Source organism: Phyllobates terribilis, unplaced genomic scaffold (genome assembly GCF_046119375.1).
Source record: "Phyllobates terribilis strain yellow unplaced genomic scaffold, ASM4611937v1 Scaffold_8__6_contigs__length_399053987, whole genome shotgun sequence".
Classification (NCBI taxonomy): Eukaryota; Metazoa; Chordata; class Amphibia; order Anura; family Dendrobatidae; genus Phyllobates; species Phyllobates terribilis.
In genome coordinates, this window is record NW_027362768.1 from 102,248,176 (window position 1) to 102,273,055 (window position 24,880).

General features: G+C 41.4%; 1 protein-coding gene across 1 annotated transcript in view; it reads left to right on the plus strand.

Annotated features, from left to right (window-relative positions):
- The first annotated feature begins 1,306 nt into the window (after positions 1-1,306).
- The window catches only part of LRRC8C (leucine rich repeat containing 8 VRAC subunit C), a 117,080-nt gene continuing 93,506 nt past the window's right edge, over positions 1,307-24,880 (plus strand). Inside the window, exon 1 of the mRNA XM_073643171.1 lies at positions 1,307-1,576. The gene's annotated coding sequence lies outside the window, so the exon portion shown is untranslated. The remainder of the gene's footprint in view (positions 1,577-24,880) is intronic.

Below are 24,880 nucleotides of genomic sequence, written 5' to 3' on the forward strand. Positions count from 1 at the left end.
TGAGAGCAGCATAATGTAGGGTTAGAGGCACTGATTCCAGTAATGTGTCACTTACTGGGCTGCTTAGTGTTGTTTTGATAAAATCATTGATTTGTCAGAAGGTAATTATCACTAGATGACTAGTAAGTTCTGTAGGACCCCACCCCCATCACTGATCAGTAGATTTCTGTGTACACTGAGCATGGGCAGAAAGCTGCCAATCAGTGGTGTGGGCGGGGCTATACAGAGCACAGCATTCAGAGAGCTGCTAGATCTGCAGCAGATAAAACGGTGATTTTCTCAAAATGACAACAAGCAGCTGAAAAAGTGACACATCGCTGGAATCAGGGTATCTGCCCCTATATTGTGCTGCTCTCAGATGAGGCAGCACAATTAATATTGTGCCAAATTAATTTCCCGTGAACTATCACATGATCTATCACAGGGGATCATGTGACATGTCACGTGATAAATCAGGTGTGGGGGGGGGGGCGCCTTATAAACTGCCTGGGGCCCTTGCTACTCTTAATCCACCCCTGTGCCTATCCAAGGCTGCAGAGCCCCGTTCTCAAAGATCTAAAGTCCTAATCTTGTGATCGCTGTAGGTCCCAGTGGTCAGACCCCCAATGATCAGATAGTGTTATACCATGTGAGCGCAGAACTCAACAGTCCCATAGACAATAAATGGAGCAGAGATCGCACATGCCCATCCCAGGCTGCAAAGCCTTGTTGTCATAGTTCTAAAGTCCTAATCTCAGGATCGCTGAAGGTCCCAGCAGTCGGACCCCCAATGATCAGACATTGTTATACCTCGTGAGCGCTGCAGCCAATCAGCGGCCGCTAATGCGTTGCATTTCTCCAACTTTCTCGGAAGTCCAGATTTTGTCCGAGGGACGTGTGAGTGACGCAGCCTAACTATTTACCGCTGATCGGCTGCAGTGCTCACCTGGCATAACAATGTCAGGCAACACCTGGGAGACGTCGCTGCAGCGGTGTCGGTGCGGAGGTTCTGATATTGCACATTGGAGACAAAGCATGTAATCCTCCTGCAGACAAGACATTTGTGTAGCTTCCAACTTTGTGGGAACAGTTTGGGGAAATGACTGCGCCCAGTACACAAAGCAAGGTCCATAAAGACTTGGTTGGGGGGAGTTTGCTGTGGAAGAACTTTGACAGTGTGAACAAAGCCCCCCTCCACACAGTGACCGTATCCCTGTACATGGAGCAGCGCACACAGCGCCCCCTTTAGGGCTGGCACGGCTCCCTGGTGGCAGTGACATTGCTGGATAACCCAGTGCCGCAGACTCTTCCCTTTTCCTCATATTGTTATCTATTTTTACCAGCTGCCCACCCCCTCCGCGGTCACCGGGGCACAGTGTTTTCGGCAGCTTGCAGGGGGCAGTCCCATCACACCAGGACCCTCTCACACCGCCCCCTGCTCCGTACAGAGGGGGAGTCTGTGCGTCACTGCGGGGCTGGGCGGCTGCAGGACGGAGAGGGCGGCAGCACAGGGCGCAGCGGCCGCGGCATCCCCACAGCCTGGCACCGGGCGGGCAGCACGGGCATGAGGACAGGCTGAGCCCACACTGCAGGCAGGGTGAGTGTGGGGGGGCACAGCGTCCTCTGTGTGGGGGAAGGGAGTGGGGGGCTGTAGAGGAGGGCACCTGTGGGAATGAGATGCCCGGCAGTGGGTAAACTTCACCAGTGCCCACTCTGCCCACAGATCTCTGTGTAGAAGCGCGGACGATCAGTGATGAGATCGTCCGTACACTCAATGATCGTCAGCGTTTATTAGCTCTGTGCGATGTCATCCTCCGACCTTATCGCTTGTACATGTTCTGGTCTATATGATGCCTGTACTATGTCTGTATCCGTCCAGCTATGGTGACTAGGACACATTGCAGCAAAAACTTTTCTAGGATTGTAAGAATTTGCAGATTTCAGGTCTGGATTGTCCCAAATGGGAAATTCCTGGCTGATTGTAGCGATCACCATAGCAACCGACCAATGGAAATGTGCCCTACTGGTACCAGACCCAGTCATCTCCATAGTAATGCACAGCCCCGACCGCTGCTTCCGATGTAGAAGATTTGCTGTCTATAAGGAGGGATGAACGCGGTGACATTGTCTTATTGTCTTGCTTTGGAGTTTGAGGGTTTCTTTATGGTTCAACGTGTACAGTTGTAGCAGAGCTGAGTTTGTCATGTGGTGAAGATCATCATAATTACGCTATCTTTCTGTGTCTTGCATGGGACTGCAGGCTAATGGAAAGCTGTCAGGTCCTTTTATCACAAAGTCATTATAGATGACCTGACAATTTTTTTAAACACAGCTGACTCTCTGTTTTTCTTATGTTGAAAATGGCATAATATATATATACAGTACAGATCAAAAGTTTGGACACACCTTCTCATTTTAAAGATTTTTCTGTATTTTCATGAGTATGAAAATTGTACATTCACACTGAAGGCATCAAAACTATGAATTAACACATGTGGAATTATATACTTAACAAAAAAGTGTGAAACAACTGAAAATATGTCTTATATTCTAGGTTCTTCAAAGTAGCCACCTTTTGCTTTGATGACTGCTTTGCACACTCTTGGCATTCTCTTGATGAACTTCAAGAGGTAGTCACCGGAAATGGTCTTCCAACAATCTTGAAGGAGTTCCCAGAGATGCTTAGCACTTGTTGGCCCTTTTGCCTTCACTCTGCGGTCCAGCTCACCCCAAACCATCTCGATTGGGTTCAGGTCTGATGACTGGGGAGGCCAGGTTATCTGGTGTAGCACCCCATCGCTCTCCTTCTTGGTCAAATAGCCCTTACACAGCCTGGAGATGTGTTTGGGGTCATTGTCCTGTTGAAAAATAAATGATGGTCCAACTAAACACAAACCGGATGGAATAGCATGCCGCTGCAAGATGCTGTGGTAGCCATGCTGGTTCAGTATGCCTTCAATTTTGAACCACACCATCACACCTCCTCCTCCATGCTTCACGGTGGGAACCAGGCATGTAGAGTCCATCCGTTCACCTTTTCTGCGTCGCACAAAGACATGGTGGTTGGAACCAAAGATCTCAAATTTGGACTCATCAGACCAAAGCACAGATTTCCACTGGTCTAATGTCCATTCCTTGTGTTCTTTTACCCAAACAAGTCTCTTCTGCTTGTTGCCTGTCCTTAGCAGTGGTTTCCTAGCAGCTATTTTACCATGAAGGCCTGCTGCACAAAGTCTCCTCTTAACAGTTGTTGAAGAGATGTGTCTGCTGATAGAACTCTGTGTGGCATTGACCTGGTCTCTAATCTGAGCTGCTGTTAACCTGCGATTTCTGAGGCTGGTGACTCGGATAAACTTATCCTCAGAAGCAGAGGTGACTCTTGGTCTTCCTTTCCTGGGGCGGTCCTCATGTGAGCCAGTTTCTTTGTAGCGCTTGATGGCTTTTGCAACTGCACTTGGGGACACTTTCAAAGATTTCCCAATTTTTCGCACTGACTGACCTTCATTTCTTAAAGTAATGATGGCCACTCGTTTTTCTTTACTTAGCTGCATTTTTCTTGCCATAATACAAATTCTAACAGTCTATTCAGTAGGACTATCAGCTGTGTATCCACCAGACTTCTGCACAACACAACTGATGGTCCCAACCCCATTTATAAGGCAAGAAATCCCACTTATTAAACCTGACAGGGCACACCTGTGAAGTGAAAACCATTTCCGGTGACTACCTCTTGAAGCTCATCAAGAGAATGCCAAGAGTGTGCAAAGCAGTCATCAAAGCAAAAGGTGGCTACTTTGAAGAACCTAGAATATAAGACATATTTTCAGTTGTTTCACACTTTTTTGGTAAGTATATAATTCCACATGTGTTAATTCATAGTTTTGATGCCTTCAGTGTGAATGTACAATTTTCATAGTCATGAAAATACAGAAAAATCTTTAAATGAGAAGGTGTGTCCAAACTTTTGATCTGTACTGTATATATATATATATATATATATATATATATATATATAATGCCTCTTGTCTTATGCTGATGACCTATAAAGAGTCATGTGGGTGTTAATACTGTACAGAAGAGTCATGTGGGTGTTCACACTGTACCGAAGAGTCATGTGGGTGTTCACACTGTACAGAAAAGTCACATGGGTGTTCACATTCTACAGAAGAGTCATGTGGGTGTTCACATTCTACAGAAGAGTCACGTGGGTGTTCACTGTACAGAAGAGTCATGTGGGTGTTCGCACTGTACAGAAGAGTCATGTGGGTGTTCACACTGTACAAAAGAGTCATGTGGGTGTTCACACTGTACAGAAGAGTCATGTGGGTGTTCACACTGTACAGAAGAGTTATGTGGGTGTTCACACTGTACAGAAGAGTCATGTGGGTGTTCACTGTACAGAAGAGTCATGTGGGTGTTCACTGTACAGAAGAGTCATGTGGGTGTTCACTGTACAGAAGAGTCATGTGGGTGTTCACTGTACAGAAGAGTCGTGTGGGTGTTCACTGTACAGAAGAGTCGTGTGGGTGTTCACTGTACAGAAGAGTCATGTGGGTGTTCACTGTACAGAAGAGTCATGTGGGTGTTCACTGCACAGAAGAGTCATGTGGGTGTTCACACTGTACAGAAGAGTCATGTGGGTGTTCACTGTACAGAGGAGTCATGTGGGTGTTCACACTGTACAGAAGAGTCATGTGGGTGTTCACTGTACAGAAGAGTCATGTGGGTGTTCACTGTACAGAAGAGTCATGTGGGTGTTCACTGTACAGAAGAGTCATGTGGGTGTTCACACTGTACAGAAGAGTCATGTGGGTGTTCACACTGTACAGAAGAGTCATGTGGGTGTTCACACTGTACAAAAGAGTCATGTGGGTGTTCACACTGTACAGAAGAGTCATGTGGGTGTTCACACTGTACAGAAGAGTCATGTGGGTGTTCATACTGTACACAAGAGTCAGGCTATCCAGTATCACATTCATGATTGACATTGCCCATTGTGCCATTGCCCTGTACTCCACGGACAGACCTAAAGTAACATAGATCCAGCTCTGCTACATATACATTGTCACATATTTTGGAACACACTTAGTATAGCACCGAACACATATCCCAGCCTCCGGATGACGTCTCTGCTGGTGATGGGCTGCGTATAGTATGTGGAATATAGAATATCAAGTTGTAACCGTCCTTGTATCACAAAGTCCTATATTGTGTTGTCAGGAAAACTACAGCAGATATCCCCCGGTGGCGGTTGCTTCCTCAATACGTATTAAGTAAATTACAGTGTCATTTCTTGCCGAGAGCCAGAAGACGTTTAATTGGATCTTCTGCTGCTCCTGGCGGTGGATTGTACATTGTATTAAGTCTGTTGGCGGCTGCATCACTGTATCCACAGGATGAAAAAGCTGGGGTGACTCCATAGCCACACGCTCCCTATATGCAGGGTATAGTCGCTGGGGGAGGGGTGCTCCCTGACTAGTGTTTATTGGCCAGTGCACCTTATTTTGGGAAGAGTATGTCCGCTTCAGCAGCACTCTCATGTTCCCGTAAACTTCCCCTTCGCTGATATACAGTGAACACAGAGCACATATATAGGTACACTGCACAAGCTACCCAGAATACGTCTGTGATCACTCTTGTGGAACTACAAGTCCCTGCATAAAAGATTTATAGGGTTGTCTGGTTAAAGCAAGTAATAGGTGATAACTTTCTGATTGGTGGGGGTCCGACTGCTGGGACCTGTCCTGATTGGCAGATCTAAGATTTTTGTCACCATTGAAAAATGGCGCTGCACTCAGGACGCCCGAACCACCGCTCCATTTATTCTTTATGGGGCTGCCGGAAAAAGGCGAGTGCAGCACTCTGCAGCCCCATAGGGAATGAATGGAGTGCTGGTTATATATGCTCTGCCGCTCCATTATAATGTAATATAAAGCTCCTTGTTCTGCTGGTAGATGCGGGTCCCACTGTCGGACCCCCACCAATCAACAAGTCCCACTGAGAGGTGATAACTTATTTTTATAGATAGGGAATTCTAGATTACATAGCAGCAACTCCAAGTCCCCTGCTCCAACACAATCCTTGTTCTGGGGTTCTTGTTTCCTTTTCCCTGCATTCTGTGGATGCATGCTCGGGTCAGCTGAGCATGCAGATGTTCTCAATGGGGAGAGAGGAGTGAGCTGCTGCTATACACCTGGTGGAGCTTCACGGAGTGTGAAATTCTTTGACGGATCCTTCTGTCTTTTTCCTACATTTTACCATTGAGGAAGAGCAGGATGCCCCCATACACATTAGATGGTGGGCCAATTCTGCAGGTTCGGCTGACCTTCATCAATTGTCTTGCCAAATGATTGCCACCATGAAGGCAGTCGTACAAATTAGATTAAAGTTGTCGTCACCTGCTGATTTCAGTGGGACTGCCATCTAATGTATGTGGGGACTTGACGGACCACTGACACATTATGTTGGGGGACATAAGGATCGGGCGGATGAAATTCAGTCACCGATTATTTTGTTGAGCCGCTGTCGGATGTATTCTGGCGGTCGCTTTCTCATAGAGAACACAGGAGGCCTCCGCCATGCTGAGCATTCCTGTGTATCAGGGGGTTGGGAGTGATAGGCAGCTATCTAATGTGTATGGCCAGCATTAAAGCAGTCTCTGCAACTTTAACATTAATGAACTATCCTTAGAATAGGTGATCAATGTCTAATCTGTGGGGGTGCGACACCCGGGACCTCCGCTGATCAGCTTCTCCCGATGTCGGTGGCAGCCGGAGCTGCTCAGTTATAGAACTGCACAGCACAGCTCCATGGACCCTATAGTGGCCACGGCCAGGTACTGCACATCCACCACTTATTCAAATCAATAGGGGGCGGAAGGGCAACAACTATTCCGCTAACGGAGCTGTGCAGCTCTGCACCTGAGCATTTCCAGCCGCCGACACCTGGAGGTCCCGGGTGTCGCACCCCCACCAATCAGACACTGATGACCCATCCTAAGGATAGGCCATCAATGTTAAAGTCACGGACGACCCCTTTAAACCTGCTTAATTGATCTTCCAACCAGGCACCCTCTCCCATTGACTTGGCCCCATGGTGTCTGCGCCTGTCCTAACCATCTAAATGGGGCTTGTAGAAATCCAAGCACACGCTGCAGAATAAAACATATGTGTGTGCATGGAACCGATCCTCATAAATCTGCCATAATGCTTTAGGGAAACAGCCCTTTAGATTTTCATTAGTTTCCCCATATTGGCTGCAGTCAGGCTCTGATCATTGGGGACGGTGTATAATACCTCTGACAGAGGGGCTCGGCTTTGGCTTTTGTGGCAGTCACAAATACATAAAAGACTCCATTCAGTCACTTTTCATTTGACAATTCTCGGTAATATAATATCTACCTGGACTGTGAGAAGACGCCTTGTAACCGAGGAGGTTGTGCTGCTGTGTCTGTGTGTTCACCACTCTCTTAGAGGAAATCTATCATCAGAATATCAGGCTTTTGTGTTACATGTTTAAAATAATTTTAGCAATGTTAATTTTTTCATATCACAATCTTTATTTAAAAAATAATATAGTAACCATGCAATTTTCACAGTGGCCACTAGGGCTTTTTTAGATTCATACTTCCTGATTTTTCAGGAAGCGTTTTCAGCAGGCTCCTTATCATCAGAGGCTGCTTTACAATGACCAGTAACACCTCTATACACAGCTGATAACACAGGATCCATCAATCACAATAGGCGATATCACAGCTGACCTCCTCCCCCTCTGTTCACAAAGACGTTTATACACGCTCATTAGACACTTCAATACAAATGATAGGGTCGGGATTTGCCAATTGTTTCTATGTACATGTGTTGTTTCATGAAACAACAAGAAGTTAGCATCTAAAATAGTCCAAGTAGCCAGTGTAAAAATTGCAAGATTTATTTTTTGGGGGATTTTTTAAAACAGATTGTAATATGTAAAAAAACCACATTGTCACAATAAAAAAAACATTTAAAACAAAAACCTGACTTAGACAAAAAGTCATTTTTTCCCTTTAATGATTCCTGGATCTAATTCACGTTACTGTTTCTTTTTCCTGTGTATACCTATTTTCCATAGTTTATTATCTACCCTTGGAATTGCACAATATTCCTGTTGGCTTGTAGGCTGCAGCTGGAGGTTGGGTGCACACAGTTATAGCGATAAATGACACCTATTACATAGTGTGAAGTGTTTATATCCGCAGTGACTTAGCTGTAGCAGGAGCGGACAATTGCTTCCACATAAGGGCACTGTGGCGCTATAAGCAACTGATGGAGAAAAAGGATGACATGAATCCACTTGATGCAGTTACATTAGAAGGATGTGGAATTCTACAGATGCGAGTATATATATATACAAATCCCAAAACCTAAATATCATTGCACCAAGTGTGACTGAATCTGCAACAAAGAGCCTTTGACACATGAGTAATCTATCTCAGACCCCCTCTTTTAATTGAACTGTGCCCATCCAGGTAATTGACGTCAATATTTTTTTTGTAGTTTCGGCATTTTATTCTAGAACCCGCTGAATAAGCTGTTTCGCCTTTCTTCACCATAAAACATATACGCTGTGTCGGATGATATCACTTGTTCATTTTAGCGGGGAAAGGGGAATAATACACTACCAGACCCCTCCTGAGGATACGTAATATATGTATGAATGGTCGGGGCTGACCATCAGGATCCACATTGATCAAGAGAATGGATGTCCTGTGTGATTGGAGCAGTAGTGCACGTTACTGATCACCGCTCTCACAGACTCACATGCGCAGTGCCGCTCCAGTCACTCAGGATTTTGGGACCCTTGTTCTCGGGATCTGTGGATTAAGTGCCTTTGTTGATGGATTATGTCTTTGATCATGGTATAAAAGGATGGACTGACTTTAACGAGATGGAATCTTTTCCACATTTTTTCACGTAACATTTAAGTTTATGGGTGTAACGTGAAAAAATGTTATGCCCCAGTCTCAAGTCTTTTGCATCCTCTTAACAGGTTTTCCTACAGAATTGCTTTGTCTTTAACTCCATCCATCCATTTTCTCATGAACTCTGACCAGCTTCCCTGTCCCTGCTTGAGAAAAGCATCCCCACAGCATGATACTGTCACCACCATATTTGATGGTGGGGATGGTGTTTTCAGAGTGATGTGCAGTGTTAGTTTTCTGCCACATAAAGCGTTTTGCATTTAGCCTCAAAATAATGCATTGTACCTAATTCATTACATTCAGGAAGTCTTTCCTGAGCATCCGTAGTATTGTTATTAGAGTATTTAGAGGGATCCGCAACCTTTCTTATCTTGAGAGCCACATTCGGCTTTTAGAGATGAGAATGAATGATGGGATGATGTCACCAACCAGGAGGAGGCAGCCGTACCACCACTATAACCATTTCATGGCTCCTCCACCTCATCCTCTTGGTGAGCGCCATCTTGCCATTAGTGCTGGGTTTAGTGTATGGTAGACCCAGCACTGGGCTAGCAGACAGCCGTGAGCCATACATCAGGGGCTCATGAGCCACATGTTGGGGATCACTGCTATAGTGCTTTGCCTTATTTGCAGTGTGGGTTTACCTCCCCTTATCAGTATAGTTTTGAATGAATGGTACATAATAACGTTGTGTATATATATCGTAGGGTTTCCACTCAGTTGCTTTTTGAGGTAGACACGGGAAGCGGTTTCAGTAAAAAGTCCAAGCTAGATTATTAAGACTTCATATATCAATCAGGATAAAAAAACAAAAACAGCCTTTTCCGGCACAAAGTGAAAACATAAAGTAAAAAGTCCATATAGTGGTGCGGGTCCGCCCGCTCGGGTTACTGTCCAGCTCTTTAGTCCTTAGCAAAGAGAAATACCACTGGAGGACTGCACACCTCCACACACAGACACTGAATAATAATAATAATTTTTATTTATATAGCGCCAACATATTCCGCAGCACTTTACAATTAAGTAGGGACATGAACAGACAGTAAAAAAATAATACAATTTATCACATTTCAACAGTTACACGAGGAGTGAGGGCCCTGCTCACTCCTCACCAGTTGTCTGAATGAGACAACTGGTCTCCTTTTTATCTGCTGTACCATGCCCCGGGGTGGGGATATGTGAGCAGCCAATCCCACCCATCTCTCTGACTGCCTGTAAACCTGTAAATAGAAAAAAACTGACCGGCACATCCAAAACAAGAAACAGGTGTGTACATGTGCTTACTAGGAGCAGCTACCCCCATATAAAACTAACAAATAGAGTAGCAGAGCTACTCTATTAGTTACTTGTAAACCTGCCCCTGACATGCCCTATTAACTCTTTCAACACTATACATGCTGGAGCCTTCTTTTCCCGGGCTTACATCACCGAGGCTACCAACCTCGATGATACATATCTCCCCTCTAGTACCTGTCTGGACGCCATCTCACTATATATATATATATATATATATATATATATATATATATATATATATATATATACACACCAGGGCTGTGGAGTCGGTAAGCCAAACCTCCGACTCCTCAATTTCCGTGACACCAACTGCGACTCCACGACTCCGACTCCCTCATACATGGCTCATGTGTAAGTGATACATTTACTGTAGCACAGATTCATCTCAGCTCAAAGGCTAGCCCCTTGGATCAGGAATAGGACAGACATTTATAGGACATTTCATAACTTTCCCAAATTCTTATGAAAAAATATTAATATTGTAACTGAGCGCTTACTCCATATTTGTTAGGGGCGCAGATGTAATCATGATAGGAATGAAGTGCATGGGCAGTAACACCAGACACTGGCGCCATGTTTACCGAAAATGGGAAACAATTTAGGCCCGTATGCTATGCCTATTGAGTATTTCCAAGACATTTGAAAGGAATAAGGCTGATGAGGCTGCAAATCATCGAAACACATAAGGCATCTCTGCACAAGAACAGGGGCATATCTTCAGTAGGCGCAGAGATTACAGCCAGGCTCTGTAGCGTAGGTTGGACCAAAAGGTCCATTTGGCCGTTTTGAGAAAACCAATACTGTTAAAAACAAGATTGTTGGGGGCCCTGTTAGAGATCTTGCATTGGGGCCCACAAGCCTCAAGCCACCTAACAAGCATATTCTGTGAAACCTTTTACTCGCCTGTGTGAGACATTGGTTGAGATTGTCCTACATTTAGATGTCACATTATGGTCTGAATTCTCTTACGAGGATTTCATTTTGGGATTATTATTATTATATTGCACTTGCACCTTGGATGTTATTATTTTGGATGCTGATACATACAAATTAGGGCCATATATTGTGTAGAACCTTATTGAATATCATTAGTTGTTATTATTATTGTGTTCTATACGTGTGTTTCTCACTGTGGGGGAGTGTGTTTTGTGGGTTTCCATACCCTAGTTAGGACGTCTTTTCTTTCTGTTGGGGTCCACATAAGACTGTTGAGCTCTTTGGTATATAGGTTTTATTTGTTTTATTGTATGTTCTTTGATAATGTAAATGTTTATCAATTATGTATCTTTTGGAAGCATTGGGATGTGTGCACGGACTGGACGTATAGTTGGTGTTTATACTTTTGCAGTTCTCCCGTTTTGATGATTAGTCAACGCCCGTTGGATCCATAGCCTTAAAGGTCATTAATAGTTACATCGGACTATGATTTTTAACCTTATTGATAGATTTAGTGTTATATTTGGGGTATATGTGATCTTTGACTCACACAATAGCATTGTTCCCATGCTTTCCTCAGGATGCAGATGTGTGCTACACATATAAGGTGATACAATCCAGGAGATCTCAGGATATTTTGGAACCTTCATGAGAACGACAAGATATGTACTGAGGACCATCACTGCGCTGACAAGACTGCAGACACCATGTTATGCATACCTTCCAACATTCAAGAACAGCCATCCAGCTTTTCTTGACCATGCACACTTTTTCAAAGTCCCAATACCCACCCGCTAAATGTGCATGTGAATATTTTGGCTGTGTCTGATAATAAAGTGTCATTCACAAAAAAAGACATTCCAAAACTGCTCTTTTCTGGGTGTTTTTTTAGCTGTGCCAGAGAAATGTGGTCTTTTTATCCAAAGTCTCCCCTTTTACTTGGAGAAACCCACACTCTCTGTTTATGAAAGAGTTGGAAACTTTAATGGTTTGATGAACATCCCAGTCTGAAGGCCTCAATACACATTAGATGAAAGTCAAACAAACAAGTTTGGCAAGATGTAGAGAAGGGTTCAGCCATTGGAATTTCAAAAGCCAATCCTTTTGTTTTCAGGGGGGATAACCTCTCCCAGACATGTCAGGCAATGACATTCTTCTCTCTCTCCGTTGACTTCTCAGCCAAGTTGCGTATGGGGATCGGACGACCATTCAGCCGATGCTTTCTCGGGTGGCCAGATTTAGATAACTTCAGTAGTAATTGTGACCCATGTGATAAGAAAGTGTTCTCCAGAAATATACCTTAAAGAAGTTGCCCACTACTTCCACCCGGCACTCTTGCTGGTCAGCTGTTATCGGTGCCACCGGCCAGAAGTGCTGACTTGCTGAGCTTGGCCATCTACTTGTATTGGCTGCCGTGGGGTACTACACATCCGCCTCGTATTCAAATCAATAGGAGGCGGATGTGAAGTACATGTAGACACCAATAACTGCTGATCGGCGGGGGTGTCGGGTGTCGGACCCTGGTCTATCAGACATTGATGGCCTATCCCAAGGATGGGCCATCAATGTAAAAGTAGTGGACAACCTCTTTAAGTCCAGCCAGATGAATAAAGCATAAAATCTTTATTGAATGTAGAGTGAAAACATGTTGGAACAGAGTAACATCATAAAATGAGGTACAGAGCCTACGTGTTTCGAGCGGTTAACCTGTTCTTGGTTATGGCATGATTAAGAGCGGATTCTCATTGGAATACTGCTCAGGAGCATGGTCCATGCGTGGATTACTATCTACACCCGGAGAGCAGGTATACTTTTTGCTTTTTGAAGACAAATGTTCTACCAGATTTTGAAATTGGCCCCATACATATTAATCAATGGTTATCATCAGGTTCAGCCGATAATCTAATGTGTATGGGGGCCACCTGGTTGTCAGAGGAGATGCTGATCAGTCATGGCCATTTTCGGATTACTGATGGCTTTGTTCTCCCAGAGTTAGGCCGCTGGTATAGATGTATGTCGGCAGCTTTCTCATAGAGGACTCGGCCAAATAAGTGCTCCTGTGTATGAGAGAGACAGCCAAGATGGCTGTTGGTGAAACCATTGGCCGAATCATCGTTCCACCAATAGCTGTCTAATGTGTATGGGGCCCTGTACGTTCTTTAAACTCCATGCCCATGCTCTTCATTCAGTAATTGAGTTGCAGAAGATAATGGTCGCTCACTATCAGATATATCCTTCCAGCTATGGCTTTCAGTCCCCGGAGGGTGGTGTGAGGCCGACATGCCTTGTTTATGAGTGAAACACAAGTTTAATGTGGATTTAGAACCCAGATGAACTGAAGTCTCCTAATGAGGAACATAAGATTCCTTTGTGTTGCCTCCTTTAGAAGTTTTCGTTAAAGTAAACAACATGTCTGGTTGATTTTGCATCTTATATACATCATCATCTCTGTAATAATCTCCTTGCAGGAGCGGAGCACATTTCTCCCAGGGGAGATCCTATTACTTTACTGCAGTCATTTGTATCAGCAGGAGTGTTACATCTGCAATGCTTGCTTTTTACTTTATGGCTCTCTTCGCTTGTGTACTCCTGCCAAAAAGTTTAACGGTATGTGGACGCTAGTAATTTATAGATGAATTTGCAAATCCTAATAAAGCAGAACTGAAAAGTTCATTTCGTAGAATGATAAAAATTAAACATGAATACAACGTATGAGAAGGAAGTCTTTAACATACACGTAAAAGTAATTGATCTGCGGTTTGGCATCAGACCTGGGCAGCTGCCCAACGTCCATTGCTTTTTTTTGGTCAACCTGTTTTTAATTTAAAGGGGTAATACCACGTAAATTATTCGGGGTCTGACTGCTCGAACCCCACTGATCACAAGAACGGCCATAGCCCCATCTGAGTGGAGCAGAGGTGGAACATGCGCCTCTACACCATTCATTCTTCCATGTCCAACTTCTGGGGAATATTCAGAGTCATTCTGGGTCCCAGAAGCCAGGCTCCCAAAAATTGGGCAATTATTCCCTATTTTATGAATGGAGAATAACTTCCAAATTTGGCCGAAACGCTTGAACTCAACTTGCCTCATGAATGTGCAACTCACAGGCCCACAGTACAGTATAGAAATATTTATATGGGTTTTGTGTGGCAATAACTAAGCATTATATGATGTGTTTTCCTGGGCATTGTATGGCACTATTTATATGGGCACTGTATGGCACTATTTATATGGGCACTGTATGACACTATTTATATGGTCATTGTATGGCACTATTTATATGGGCACTGTATGACACTATTTATATGGTCATTGTATGGCACTATTTATATGGGCACTGTATGGCCCTATTTATATGGGCACTGTATGGCACTATTTATATGGTCATTGTATGGCACTATTTATATTGTCATTGTATGGTACTATTTATATGGTCATTGTATGGTACTATTTATATGGTCATTGTATGGCACTATTTATATGGTCATTGTATGGCACTATTTATATGGTCATTGTATGGCACTATTTATATGGGCACTGTATGGAACTATTTATATGGTCATTGTATGGTACTATTTATATGGTCATTGTATGGCACTATTTATATGGGCACTGTATGACACTATTTATATGGTCATTGTATGGCACTATTTATATGGTCATTGTATGGCACTATTTATATGGTCATTGTATGGTACTATTTATATGGTCATTGTATGGCACTATTTATATGGTCATTGTATGGCACTATTTATATGGTCATTGTATGGCACTATTTATATGGGCACTGTATGGAACTATTTATATGGTCATTGTATAGTACTATTTATATGGTCATTGTATGGCACTATTTATATGGGCACTGTATGACACTATTTATATGGTCATTGTATGGCACTATTTATATGGTCATTGTATGGCACTATTTATATGGTCATTGTATGGTACTATTTATATGGTCATTGTATGGCACTATTTATATGGTCATTGTATGGCACTATTTATATGGGCACTGTATGGAACTATTTATATGGGCACTGTATGGCACTATTTATATGGGCACTGTATGGCTCTATTTATATGGTCATTGTATCGCACTATTTTTATGGTCATTGTATGGCACTATTATATGGTCATTGTATGGCACTATTTATACGGTCATTGTAATGCACTATTTATACGGTCATTGTATGGTACTATTTATATGGTCATTGTATGGTACTATTTATATGGTCATTGTATGGCACTATTTATATTGTCATTGTATGGTACTATTTATATGGTCATTGTATGGTACTATTTATATGGTCATTGTATGGCACTATTTATATGGTCATTGTATGGCACTATTTATATGGTCATTGTATGGTACTATTTATATGGTCATTGTATGGCACTATTTATATGGTCATTGTATGGCACTATTTATATGGTCATTGTATGGCACTATTTATATGGTCATTGTATGGCACTATTTATATTGTCATTGTATGGTACTATTTATATGGTCATTGTATGGTACTATTTATATGGTCATTGTATGGCACTATTTATATGGTCATTGTATGGCACTATTTATATGGTCATTGTATGGCACTATTTATATGGTCATTGTATGGCACTATTTATATGGGCACTGTATGACACTATTTATATGGTCATTGTATGGCACTATTTATATTGTCATTGTATGGTACTATTTATATGGTCATTGTATGGTACTATTTATATGGTCATTGTATGGCACTATTTATATGGTCATTGTATGGCACTATTTATATGGTCATTGTATGGCACTATTATATGGTCATTGTATGGAACTATTTATATGGTCATTGTATGGCACTATTTATATGGGCACTGTATGACACTATTTATACGGTCATTGTATGGCACTATTTATATGGGCACTGTATGACACTATTTATATGGTCATTGTATGGCACTATTTATATGGTCATTGTATGGTACTATTTATATGGTCATTTTATGGTACTATTTATATGGTCATTGTATGGCACTATTTATATGGTCATTGTATGGCACTATTTATATGGGCACTGTATGGAACTATTTATATGGGCACTGTATGGCACTATTTATATGGGCACTGTATGGCTCTATTTATATGGTCATTGTATCGCACTATTTTTATGGTCATTGTATGGCACTATTATATGGTCATTGTATGGTACTATTTATATGGTCATTGTATGGCACTATTTATATGGTCATTGTATGGCACTATTTATATGGGCACTGTATGGAACTATTTATATGGGCACTGTATGGCACTATTTATATGGGCACTGTATGGCTCTATTTATATGGTCATTGTATCGCACTATTTTTATGGTCATTGTATGGCACTATTATATGGTCATTGTATGGCACTATTTATACGGTCATTGTAATGCACTATTTATACGGTCATTGTATGGTACTATTTATATGGTCATTGTATGGTACTATTTATATGGTCATTGTATGGCACTATTTATATTGTCATTGTATGGTACTATTTATATGGTCATTGTATGGCACTATTTATATGGTCATTGTATGGCACTATTTATATGGTCATTGTATGGTACTATTTATATGGGCATTGTATGGCACTATTTATATGGTCATTGTATGGCACTATTATATGGTCATTGTATGGCACTATTTATATGGTCATTGTATGGCACTATTTATATTGTCATTGTATGGTACTATTTATATGGTCATTGTATGGTACTATTTATATGGTCATTGTATGGCACTATTTATATGGTCATTGTATGGCACTATTTATATGGTCATTGTATGGCACTATTTATATGGTCATTGTATGGCACTATTTATATGGGCACTGTATGACACTATTTATATGGTCATTGTATGGCACTATTTATATTGTCATTGTATGGTACTATTTATATGGTCATTGTATGGTACTATTTATATGGTCATTGTATGGCACTATTTATATGGTCATTGTATGGCACTATTTATATGGTCATTGTATGGCACTATTTATATGGTCATTGTATGGCACTATTTATATGGTCATTGTATGGAACTATTTATATGGTCATTGTATGGCACTATTTATATGGGCACTGTATGACACTATTTATATGGTCATTGTATGGCACTATTTATATGGTCATTGTATGGTACTATTTATATGGTCATTTTATGGTACTATTTATATGGTCATTGTATGGCACTATTTTTATGGTCATTGTATGGCACTATTATATGGTCATTGTATGGCACTATTTATACGGTCATTGTAATGCACTATTTATACGGTCATTGTATGGTACTATTTATATGGTCATTGTATGGTACTATTTATATGGTCATTGTATGGCACTATTTATATGGTCATTGTATGGTACTATTTATATGGTCATTGTATGGTACTATTTATATGGTCATTGTATGGCACTATTTATATGGTCATTGTATGGCACTATTTATATGGTCATTGTATGGTACTATTTATATGGTCATTGTATGGCACTATTTATATGGTCATTGTATGGCACTATTTATATGGTCATTGTATGGCACTATTTATATGGTCATTGTATGGCACTATTTATATTGTCATTGTATGGTACTATTTATATGGTCATTGTATGGTACTATTTATATGGTCATTGTATGGCACTATTTATATGGTCATTGTATGGCACTATTTATATGGTCATTGTATGGCACTATTTATATGGTCATTGTATGGCACTATTTATATGGGCACTGTATGACACTATTTATACGGTCATTGTATGGCACTATTTATATTGTCATTGTATGGTACTATTTATATGGTCATTGTATGGTACTATTTATATGGTCATTGTATGGCACTATTTATATGGTCATTGTATGGCACTATTTATATGGTCATTGTATGGCACTATTTATATGGTCATTGTATGGCACTATTTATATGGTCATTGTATGGAACTATTTATATGGTCATTGTATGGCACTATTTATATGGGCACTGTATGACACTATTTATATGGTCATTGTATGGCACTATTTATATGGTCATTGTATGGTACTATTTATATGGTCATTTTATGGTACTATTTATATGGTCATTGTATGGCACTATTTATATGGTCATTGTATGGCACTATTTATATGGGCACTGTATGGAACTATTTATATGGGCACTGTATGGCACTATTTATATGGGCACTGTATGGCTCTATTTATATGGTCATTGTATCGCACTATTTTTGTGGTCATTGTATGGCACTATTATATGGTCATTGTATGGCACTATTTATACGGTCATTGTAATGCACTATTTATACGGTCATTGTATGGCATTATTTATTTATTGCATCTTGGAACTATGTGGCACCATTTTCTGAGACCTATATTACCAGTCTAAAGGTACGTCATCTATTTTCTTAGTGTCTACATAAACCCGCCTCCTGCCATACATCAGTCGATGGCAGCCTATTTATATAGGAATGAAGCCTATGCTGGATTGTTTCCTTGGTAGCTCTGGTTATTTGCTGTTTGCTATTTTCTTTGATTCTGGTCTTGTCTTCAGCTTTGTCACACCCTGTCTGCACTCCTGGTGATGACCCTTGGCTCCGATATTGATGACTCTACTACTTCTTTCATGCTACCCCCAACAACCTAAGACTGTTCAGGTTCTTGAGTTGGGGATCTTCCTTCAGCAAGTCCTTATCTGATTTTAGGGGTTAAAGGGAATCTATTGAAAGGTTTTTGCATCATGTAGATGCAGAGACTCTGATTCCAGCGATGTGTCACTTACTGGGCTGCTTGCGGTAGGTTCATTGTTTTATCAGCTGGAGAATCGCATAGTGGAGCAATCTGAGCAGCAGAATCTAACTTCTTTCATGTGTTTTTTGATCATTTTCGTCCTTTTAACGCAACGTTTTCTGTTAGAGACTCTCCTTGCGAAATACAAAGTTATAGTTTATTTTGTAAAAGTAACCAATCTCCTTGCACAGGCTTGTCTTAGTGCCAACATCAGCAGCCTTGATTTTAGTACTGTAAGCAGTGACCTGGAAATTGGGGTCATATCTTTTGACTCTGGGTTTGCTTTCACCAGTAAACATTTTACATTTTAGCAGCAACCCTACTAAAAAGTTCTACGATAGTTATACAGAGTGTTAGGAGGCGTTAGTTGCATGTAGGCATAAGTCTGGAAATATTAAGATGGACCTGAAGCTGAAACCTTACATTGATATGGTTGGTCTATAACATTAAAGGGGTTGTCAAATATGATCAAAAGGCTTCTAAAAGACAGTAATATATGTAAAATATGGATATAGCATATACTCACCCTTTGGCTACCGGCTGTTTTGGTGCCCCTTCCCGAATGCTCCCAAATCTTCTCTTTTACATATGCAACAGCTATCACAGTCACAACTCATATACTCCACATGACCGCTGCAGCCAGTGATTGGCTGCAGATGTTACCCGAGGTATACAGGTGTGGCAGCTGCTTCCAATGTAAATAGAAGATGACCAGGGAACATGGAGGAAGCAGCGCTGGAATGGCAGGGATTTCATGGGGCAATATTGCTATTTCATTTTTTTTCTCCAAAAATTACTATTTCTTTTTTGCATCTTTCTCATTATTTTGAGAATTTCATTGTCATCATATTATCTGGAAGAATGTAGGGGTACACACTTTTTGTTTTGTATACTCAATCCGATCACGTTTGTCTATAGTGATAAAAAAAATATCTTGTCCTTTGCTAAAGCAATAGTGGACGATTATCAGAGTTTTTAGTTTAAAGAGGACCATTCACCAAATTTGTCATGTAGAACTAGACACACAATGTAATAATGGCTGCAGCACGGAATTAAATGTATTTGTTTTGCCTATATATTATTATTATTATTATTTATGTGAAAATTGGGGGTATACCTAGCAAAAACAAATACAATAATCTTGAACAAAAATGTATCCAGGACTGATACAGGAGGAGAGAGGACCCTGCCCGCGAGGGCTCACAATCTACAAGGGACGGGTGAGGATACAGTAGGTGAGGGTAGAGCTGGTCATGCAGCGGTATGGTGGAGCGATGGTTACTGCAGGTTGTAGGCTTGTCGGAAGAGGTAGGTCTTCAGGTTCCTTTTAAAGGTTTCCATGGTAGGCGAGAGTCTTATGTGTTGGGGTAGAAAGTTCCAGAGTAGAGGGGATGCACTGGAGAAATCTTGTATGCGATTATGGGAAGAGGAGATAACAGCGGAGTAGAGAAGGAGATCTTGGGAGGATCGGAGGTTGTGTGCGAGTATGTACTGGGAGACTAGGTCACAGATGTATGGAGAAGACAGGCTGTGAGTGACTTTGTATGCCATGGTTAGGGTTTTGAACAGGAGTCTCTGGGTAATGGGGAGCCAGTGAAGAGATTGACAGAGAGGAGAGGCCGGGGAATAGCGGGGGGACAGGCGGATTACAGTGGGTACGGAAAGTATTCAGACCCCTTTACATTTTTCACTCTTTGTTTCATTGCAGCCATTTGGTAAATTCTAAAAAAGTTCATTTTTTTCTCATTAAAGTACACTCTGCACCCCATCTTGACTGAAAAATAACAGAAATGTAGAAATTGTTGCAAATTTCTACCTGCAGCACTTATTACATTGTGTGTCCAGTTCAACATAAAAAAAAATTGGTGAAAGGCCCTTACCCCTTTAAGGGTAAGTGAATCATAGACATTTACGGCTTAGTCATAGGATATGCCATAAATGACTGATAAGGATGAATCCGCACCTCTGGGATCTACCCCTATGCTCATGAATAGAGGTCCCCAAGACGCCCTGCCTGGTGAGGTGGGTTCTGCATGTAGTTTGGGAATAAATACTTCATTCAGTTTTATGTAAATTACAAACTTGCTTGCTGTTCACCTCATGTAGATGGGCTCATAGACTCGGACATGTCTAATGTTTTTTGACATTGCAGTTACTCTTTGACTCCCACAGGATTGCTCGACATGACACTATTTTACAGAGCAATTATTCCTAAGAAACCCTGCTGTATTCTCGAAAAACGTCTGCTATTAATTAGAGCCCTTCCTATAGGGATATCTTAGGGAATTTCTGCTTATGCAACTCTTTAATATGTTAAAGAGGTTGTCCACTACTTTTTCATTGATGATCTATCCTTAGGATAGGCCATCAATGTCTGATCGGTCGGGGTCCGACACTTGGGACCCCCCGCTGTTCAGCTGTTATCTGTGTCGGCGGCGGCCACTGGCCGAAAGTACTCACTTGAGGAGTTTGCCGTCTTCTGGTAGTGGCCGAAGCTGGGTACTACACATCCGCCTCCTATTCAGCTCAATAGGAGGTGGATGTCTAGTACCCTGTGGCAGCCACTATCAGAAGACGGCCAACTCCGCGAGTGAGCACTTCCGGCCAATGGCGCCGCCTACAAACAACAGCTGAACAGCGGGGGTGCCAGGTGTCGGACCCCGGCCGATCAGACGTTGATGAACTTTCCTAAGGATAAGTCATAAATCAAGAAGTAGTGGACAACCTCTTTAAGTTCACCAACAGAAGCAAAATTTACATCCAGATCCTACCTAAAAGATCTTAGAAGCACCACCGTATAATTATAGTCATTTGTCTAAAGGGAAGCTTTTTTGTGGAGAACTGATTCGCCAGTTATGAGAAATCTAGCTTATAAGCCCTATGTGAATCAAGCTGGAAGTGCACTGTGGGCTTGTGAATGCATTTTGAAGAAGTAGTTCAAGTGCATTGACAAGCCCCAGTGCACTTCCAACTTTATTTGCGTATGTTTTCTATTTTTATTACTGGCACATCGGATCGCTACCAAAAAGGTATCATTTTTATTGGGGGACAAGCGCCTACACATTCATACCACTACTTCCACATGTACAAATGTGATGACAGGATCCCTTTAAAACTTTTTCTGTCCTCTCCTACACAACCTGCAGAAAAGCATGGTCAGCATGTGCTCATCCCCCAACAAAATAAAACTTTTAGTGCACATACCAATCTAATATGTGCTGGGACTGTCCTGATTCCTGACTGTAAGTTGTCAAGTGACTTGCTTTTTTTTTAACTAAGGGGGGAAAAAATACATGACGGGACAAAAAGTAGCATACATTATGTCGCATGCCACTATTATGGAAAATCATCCGTGATTTTACCATTTAGCTGTAGAATTGGTCGTGGCATCCCGACACTTCCATTGGGACATTCTGTTCTGTTTTGAGGAACAGACAAATTGAAATAATGCTTGAAGCGGATCCGGATGCAAATGAAAGCAGAAGGGCCCCATTCATGATTATGGGATCCGTCTGGGTTCTCTTATGTGTCTGTTTTAAGGACGAAAATAAAAGTGCGTCCTGCAAAACTTTACTTTTGTTTTAAAAACGGACACATAATGGAACCAAGACGGATCAAATAGGAATCAGTCTGCTTCTGTTTGGATCAGTTATGCCACAGATGCATTTTAACATTAATTCTGTTTTCAAAACAGAACAGTAACCCAGAAATGGAAGTGTGAATAAAGCCCAACATAATGACGTGTACTGTACACTGGAGGAATGCCGAACACTGGGGACATTTATTAAGCTAAATGTGGCAGACTTCTGGCCTAATTTGCACCAATGTTACATCAGAATATGCTTCTTATTTATTATCCATGCCTTGTCCAACTTGGAGGGGCGGCCTGGGTGGAAAAGGGGAATAGGCTAAATGCAACAAACCAGCGCGGCAAAATTTTGGCTCAATTTTCTGGCACAAAGTATGCCAAATAATAGGTGTAAGCTTAGACCAGACACCTGGTGTATCCAGCATGTGCCACTACGATTAGTCTAAGTTTGCACTGTCTAAAAGTTAGAGATCATTGATAAATCAGCGCTGAGAGCTTTCTTCCTGATTGCACGGACAGACGCTGGGGATCTCGTACAGATAGACTGTTGTACCTGCTGTGTAGGTAATGACGGACATGGTCGGCCGCACTGTACCTGTTGAGACGGGAAGGGTCTGTTGTCACAGGTATGAAGGACACATAGTCATGATTACAGAGCAGGTATAATAAGTGATGTGCATGCTCAGTATAAGGCGTCATGCACATGACTTATTGTCGGTCCGAGTGTATGTTAGTCTATGGGGCCGTGCACATGTCCTATTTGTTCCTCTGTCCGAGTAAAAAAAATTGCATTTTCAAGTTTGAACTTATTTTCGGATCGCATTCGACCATGAAGTCAATGAGTGCGCGGGAAACATCAGACTACACTCGGATGATATCTGAGTGCAGTCCGATATCCATGGACTAACACAATTGAGAAGATGGAGAAATTTTTTTCTCCATCTTCTCCTCATCCGAGAAAATTAGCTCAAACTCTGACCAGAGTATAATTACCATAATTAACCCATGAGAGAATCTACGGCCGTCTGTACCTGCCCTAATGCTTATATAGATTTTACAAATGCTTTACTGATGTATCATAAAAAGTAACATGAAGTGAAACAGAAACATAGATAAAATAAACAATAACGTACAATGTAAATGAAGTCAGATTGATTCTTTGTTATTGAAAAAAAACATCTGTGAGGCTTTAGCTACTTATCTGCAGTTTATCCTCCATCGTTCATTCCCTACAGTTCATCAGATATATAAACCACTTTCTCTAAGGCCATGAGAGCAATAATATAAATTATGGACCGGACGAGTTAAAGGTTCACCCCTCCCAAAGTCATGTCCCCCTCTGCTTAGTGCTCCAGAGGTTTCGTTATCAATTCTGAGCATTATATAGGGGCTCTAAAATAACATATGCTCCATCCAGACAATGTCTGTTTCAGGGAAGGCCTTGTCTATTTCAGCAAGACAATATTAAACCACATACTGCATCGATCACAACACCATGGCTTCACAGAAGAAGAGTTTGGGGAATTGGAGTCACCAATACAAAACATTCAGCGCATTATGAAACAAAAAATCCAGCAAAAACCCCGTTGAGCAGCTAAAATCCTACATCAGACAAGAATGGGACAACACTCCTCTCCAAAACTCCATCAATTAGTGTCCTCACTTCCCAGATATTTACAGACTGTTGTAAAAACAAGAGAAGATGCTACTCAATGGTAGACATGGCCCTGTCCCAACTTTTTTGAGACTTGTTGCAAGCAATTATTAGATGAGTTATTTTTTTTTCAAATTAAATGGAAAAATGTCTAATGTTCAACTTCTGATCTGTGATCTATGTTCTGCTGTGAATAAATTATGGCTATTAGAGATTTCCAAATCATTGCATTCTTATTTTCTGTACATTTTTCCAAACTTTTTCGAAATTGAGGTTGTAGCATTGTTTTTTTCTTATGGGCCAAAGGGACCTTTTTGGCCCCCTATGCTCCAGAGAATGGGTGTGACTGCCACCTCTGTACCTACTATACAGTGGCATGTAAACGTTTGGGCTCCCCAGGTCAAAATTACACTTATTGTGAACAGTTAAGCAAGTTGAAGATGAAATGATCTCTAAAAGGCATAAAGTTAAAGATGACACATTACCTTTGTATTTTTGTCAAATATATATATATATTATCATTTTTTACATTTGAAAAATTACAAAAAGGAAAATGGGCTGATGCAAAAGTTTGGGCACCCTGCATGGTTAGTACCTAGTAGCACCCCCTTCTAAACACTTTTTATAGCCAGACAAGAGTTTTTCATTTCTTGTTTGG